We start from the raw sequence: 6,000 nt of genomic DNA on the forward strand, positions 1-6,000 counted from the left end.
TTCATTTTAAAATTTGTGAACTGCAATTTGAACTAGTTCATGTAGAAAATGAACTTTCCCAACACTGCTGACTACCCTCATAGTTCGCAATATTGACGTAAAATAAATGCTACTAGCACGTTTTTTTAGCTTTTAATCAAGAATCAAGACTGTTTTACGTCCATATCTATAAAGAATTCAGGGATTTAAGCATTTACAGTATTCACAAGAATTTTCAACGGAAAAAGCTCTTTCTTTACATATGGCGGCCGCTAATTTCCTTACTGACTAGCCTCATAGTTCTCAGTATTTACGTAAAATAAATGGTACCTGCAAGGTTTTTTTTGCTTTTAATCAAGAATCGAGACTGTTTTACGTTCACCTTTATAAAGAATTCAGGGATTTAAGCATTTATTCACAAGAATTTTCAACGGAAAAAGCTCTTTTTCTGTGTTTCCACTCGGTCAACTTTGACGGAGATAGGCCCCCTTGAATCGACCCAGCAACCCGTGTCCCATCAATACATTATAAAGTCTATGTTTGAGCATCCTGAAAAGTTGTTAGTGTTATGTCCCTACTCTTCCTACGCAAAGTAACACCATAAAGAACTTCGGCCATATATACAAGTCAAGTATAGGCCAAAATATTAACATACTAGTGTGACATGCAAGACCAAAAAATGTGACGTCCACATAGAGTATAAGGATGCCAGATCTTGATTTTAAATAGCATGAAGTAACATTTTTTTTTTAAATCCCTTTTGTTTTTAATTTTTTTAACTGTATAAACATTTTAAAGAAATAAAGACAATAATTGATGTATTACTTATAAATTTATTTAAGATGTTAAAAAAAAAAAAAAAAAAGAGAATATTTACCATTTTTTCCCCTTTTAAAAATGTAAATAAAATAAAAATAAAGAAAAACTAAGTTTAAAAGTCCTAAAAAAAATAAATTAATATGAGAATATTTACTATCAACTCATGCCTGCCATTGACAACCGTAGCTATCCAATTCACCTTAATTGGTAGGACTACTGTGAATGCTCATCGAAGTGCATTGGTAATAAACGAACATTCATTTAGCCCTCACAGTCAAAAAGGATTTGACATCTAGAGCTATCAATGGCAGGAAATGAGTTAAATAAGTGCCTCATAAGGGGTTAATAAAAATTATGGGTCCAGTGTCTCAAGAACAAGTCATTGTGCATTGTAGGTTCATTTGAAGCATTACTCCGAGCCTGCAGTCGACCTTTATACATATTTGCCGCTTTGAGAATTGGAAAGGATCCGCAGTTCAGTTTGAATTGTAATTCGGATGTACACTACACAAACAAGGGCACGGAGCCCAGAAAATGACACGTTACACTTCATGAAATAGCGTATTAGGTATAATCCAATCCGCTATGGTTCCTATTTTAATCTGCATCAACTGCTGGTTGTGCCCAGCTCCCTTAAAGCTTTTTGCCGCGCATATATTTGCCAGACAGTGTTGTCAAATAAAGTTTCAGCAGCAGGGGAAGTTCTACAACTGAGGAGGGAGGGGATCATTAGTGGGGGGGGTGGGGTGTTCCTTAAAAGGACTTATTACAATAAAGCTTCATCTGGATCCAAATTAATTCAGACCTATCCAATGTGTATTTTTTGTCACCCAGCGCCTCAGGCTTTGGGCTTAATAGCACATGTTCAATCACTTTTCTTTTGTTAAACGATATTAATTAATGAATATTATTTATCAGCCGCCTTTGGCACAGGTTTGCTGTTGCTAGGCGACACAGTTTCTGCTTAGAATGCTTCAGAGAAATGTAATCAGCTATGTAATTGATGTTCTAACAGTGTTGGCGTTATGAGGGAGGCAATCACAGGCATTCCCCCCAAATGAGTTTCTGTGCTCCCACTTGCCCCCAACCCCAACATTGTATGTGAACAGTACTATATATTTATTTCACAAACAGTGAGATGAGGGGGAAAAATGGGAAAATAGTGTGAATTTTTTGCATAAAGTCAAGTCACATCCTGCCAAGTGCTAAACACAGATCTGATGATAGCAAAGACGGCCTTCCAACCTGGCACTTCGGCACCATATACGTATATATACGTATATACAAAGTATATAAGTTAACGTATATACAAGCTGATGAAATGTCAACATTTCAACTGCATTGTCATACTTCCCGAACCCATGCTGCATGCTTGCACGGAAGTCAAGCAAATGAAACATTACAATCAGTGACTATGAGTAAATCATGATCCATAATAATGTGTGTGTCATTATAAAGTGAAATACAATTTTAGCCATTGCTGCATTAGAATTTCTCTGATTCATTTTTCCTGAGTAACCCATAAGGTCACTTGTTTATCTCTTGTGATGTACAATCCATTTTGACTGGGAGTCAAATTATTTGGACTTCTACAGTTGTATGAAAAAGTATCTGAACCTTTTGGAATTTCTCACATTTCTGCATAAAATCACCATTAAATGTGATCTGATCTTTGTCAAAATCACACAGATGAAAATACTGTGTCTGCTTTACCTAAAACCACCCAAATATTTATAGGTTTTCATATTTTAATGAGGATAGCATGCAAACAATGACAGAAGGGGAAAAAATAAGTAAGTGAACTCTCTGCCTCAGGAGACTTAAAAAGCAATTGAAACCAATTTTTATTTAAAAAAAAATTAAGTCAAGTGTGTGCTCAATCACTAATGAGTCGTTTAAAGTTGCCCTGCCCACTATAAAACACACACCTAGTAAGAAATGTCTTGATGAGACGCATTGTCTGATGTGGATCATGGCTCAGTCAAAAGAGCTGTCTGAAGACCTGCCATCAAGGATTGTTGATTTGTATAAAGCTGGGAAAGGATACAAAACCATCTCTAAAAGTCTGGATGTTCATCAATCGACAGTCAGAAGTTCTCCACAAATGGAGAGAGTTTGGCACTGTTGCTTCTCTCCCAAGGAAACAGTCTGTACCCTCAGGCGATAAGACTGCTGAATTCACAAGTACACTGAAATTGCTGCTATGGTTATACTGTCATTAATACACACTTGACACTGCGGGGTGCGGGGGGGGGGGGGGGCATGAATGGTTATGTAAATTTATCAATATTTATTATTATTTATGGTGGGATTGTGGGGGCACTGGGGACACTTTACCTTTATATTGCTCTGCACCAAGCACTTTAATGGAAACTAACCCATAGTATTATTGTTGGAACTCCAATCTGAATTTCGTTGTTATCTTGACAATGACAAATAAACTCTGAATCTGAATCTGAAGAAGTGACGGTCCACCAAAGATGACGCCAAGAGTTCAGCGCAGAATACTCAGAGAGGTAAAAAAAAGAACCTTAGCGTGTCTGCTAAAGACATACAGAAATCAATGGCACAGTTCAATATCTCTGTGCGCACATAAACTATATGTAAAACTATGGCCAAGAATGGTGTTCATGGGAGGACTCCACGGAGGAAGCCACTGCTGTCTGAAAAAAAACCCATTGTTGCTCGTTTAACGTTTGCAAAAAGGCACTTGGACACTCCACAGATGTTTTGGCAAAATATTTTGTGGACTTATGAAACCAAAGTTGAATTGTTTGGGAGTAACACACAACGTCATGTGTGAAGAAAAAATGGAAAAGCTCACCAACATCAACACATCATCCCCATCGTGATGCATGGTGGAGGGAGCATCATGATTTGGGGCTGTTTTGCTGCCTCAGAGCCTGGACAACTTGCAATCATTAATGAAGGAATGAATTTAAATGTTTATCAGAATGTTTTGCAGGAAAACCTGAGGCTGTCTGCCAGACAGTTGAAGCTAAAAGGAGGATAGATGCTGCAACAGACATTGGTCCAAAGTACAGAAGTAAATCAACTTCAGAATGGTTTCAGAAGAACAAAATACATGTTCTGGAGTGGCCAAGTCAAAGCCCAGACTTTAACCCCATTGAAATGCTGTGGCATGACCTAAAGACAGCGATTTCTGCCAGACGTCCCTGGAATCTGACTGAACTACAGCAGTTTTGTAGAGAAGAATGGGCTAAGATTGGTATTGATCGATGTGGCAGACTGATCTGCAGCTACAGGAAGCGTCTGGTTGACAAAATATTAAATGTGATGGTTCACTTACTTATTTTCCCCTTTCTGTCATTGTTTGCATACTATCCTCATTAAAATATGAAAACTTTTAAATGTTGGATGGTTTTAAAGCAGACACTGTTTTTTCATCTGTGTGATTTTGACAAACATCAGATCCCATTTGATGGTGATATTACACAAAAATGTGAGAAATTCCAGAAGGTTCAGATACTTTTTCATTCCACTTTATCATTGTCAATGACAGTAAAATATGATCACTCAGTGCCAGCCGTCCCAGTTGAAATAGATTTGATGTCTATCACTGTCAGTAGCAGTGAATGTTGCCCTATGCATACATATTTAATTAAGGTTGGGACTTAAGTGTGTTTATTACAATTCATTAATCACAAAAGATTTAAAAGTTCAAAAAATTAACTCATTTTAGTCGCAGGTGGCATTCCAATAATAAAACCTTTGAACAAGACAGAACCTTTGTGAGTGCAGTGCACGATTTTCTGTTACACCGACTGAACTAACACACTTATTATCTTGGCTGTTGGCTATTAAAATAGAGAAAAAAGATGGGTTCGTAAAAAAATGAGTTTGTGCAAATATACTGCACTAGTCTTTACACAATTCACCCACAACTGACTCGTTGAAAAGGTACATCAAAAAATGTTTTCAAATGAAATCAGACTGTGGTGAAAAACAGGTTGGTGAACAGTGAAAATAATTTTAAAGACTTAGTTTTTCATCTCTCAAAGGAACATTTATAGAAAAAATATGTGCACTTCATGCACATTTTTGGTCATAAAACGGCACTTCATATCTATCAGCAGTAATTATTATTCCACTGTTTTATATAGAAATGCAATTAATTGAAGACTAAAATGCTTTCAAATGATTAAAAAAAGTTTCTTTTTGAGACAATTATAGCTATGCAATTAAATGTGATTATTTAAGATTAAATAATTACAAAGTCTCTAATTAATTAGATATATTTTTTTAATCATGTCCCACTCCAAATTAAAATACATTTTTGCTTACGTGTTTAAAGAAGTTTTGCCTTTGAAGGGGCCAAATTGAGGTTGGTGACCAGGTCAGGTCAGTTCAAGTGAGGCAAGGCAGTCTATGGATGCAGTGGTAGCTCCGCCTATCACACACAAAATAAGGAATCAGCTCCCAAGAGAACATCTCATCCCACAGTGTGCTTTCACGACACGGGCTGTAAGCAATAGGCTTACCAGGCCCTGACCCCTTGCTGCTGGGGACGCGAGCAGACCGACTGACCTCATGATGCCTTCAAGGACCCACTTGAGAACTGCCGATCGCCACAGTATCAAAACATTTCTCAAAAGAAGAAACAGAAGAAGAAACAGGCGATCCATGAAGAATTCCTATGACCTTTGCTGGTAAACTGTTCCTGTATGAATACATAAAGTACATACAGTACATGAAATACTTGAAAGTAAAGCAGAAATAAAACTTCCTTGATGATTGAAATGTCATAAAACGTTTACCTTGTTCGTATCCTTATTTTGTATTTCATCCTTTAATAACTCGCAATCATGTAAGAATGATGCCATACCCTTGCTAACCTGGATAATAGTTCCACATGATCAGTGTGGCTAATCTCTCAGCTCAGGTGCTGCCAGCAGTACACACATAGGCACTAAAGTGCTGACTCGGAGAGTAGTGAGTGGGTTAAAGAACAATCAGGGTGACTGACACTGGGACTTGTTGTGCATGTGGCCTGTTAACAGTCGACACTCTAAGATGTTTCATCATGCAACAATGCAATAAGATTCAGACGTTAGATCAATAAATTTGAGACCTTTTTTTGGTGTGGCAGCATTACATTTCTGTAGTCTTGTGCGAGTGTAGGCTTTTTAAATAGCATACTAATGAGCACTTACATTGGGATGCCCACTGTGGAAAGAAGAC

At 37.3% G+C, this 6,000-nt stretch overlaps 1 protein-coding gene across 1 annotated transcript in view; it reads right to left on the bottom strand.

Annotated features, from left to right (window-relative positions):
* fosl2 (FOS like 2, AP-1 transcription factor subunit) overlaps nucleotides 1-5,629 on the bottom strand; it is a 30,400-nt gene extending 24,771 nt beyond the window's left edge. Inside the window, exons 1-3 of the mRNA XM_057859431.1 lie at nucleotides 5,577-5,629; nucleotides 5,301-5,479; nucleotides 5,104-5,209 (exon numbers count right to left, since the gene is read on the bottom strand). The gene's annotated coding sequence lies outside the window, so the exon portion shown is untranslated. The remainder of the gene's footprint in view (nucleotides 1-5,103; nucleotides 5,210-5,300; nucleotides 5,480-5,576) is intronic.
* Between the last annotated feature and the right edge of the window lie 371 nt (nucleotides 5,630-6,000).

This window comes from Corythoichthys intestinalis, chromosome 15, assembly GCF_030265065.1.
Source record: "Corythoichthys intestinalis isolate RoL2023-P3 chromosome 15, ASM3026506v1, whole genome shotgun sequence".
In the NCBI taxonomy this organism is placed as follows: Eukaryota; Metazoa; Chordata; class Actinopteri; order Syngnathiformes; family Syngnathidae; genus Corythoichthys; species Corythoichthys intestinalis.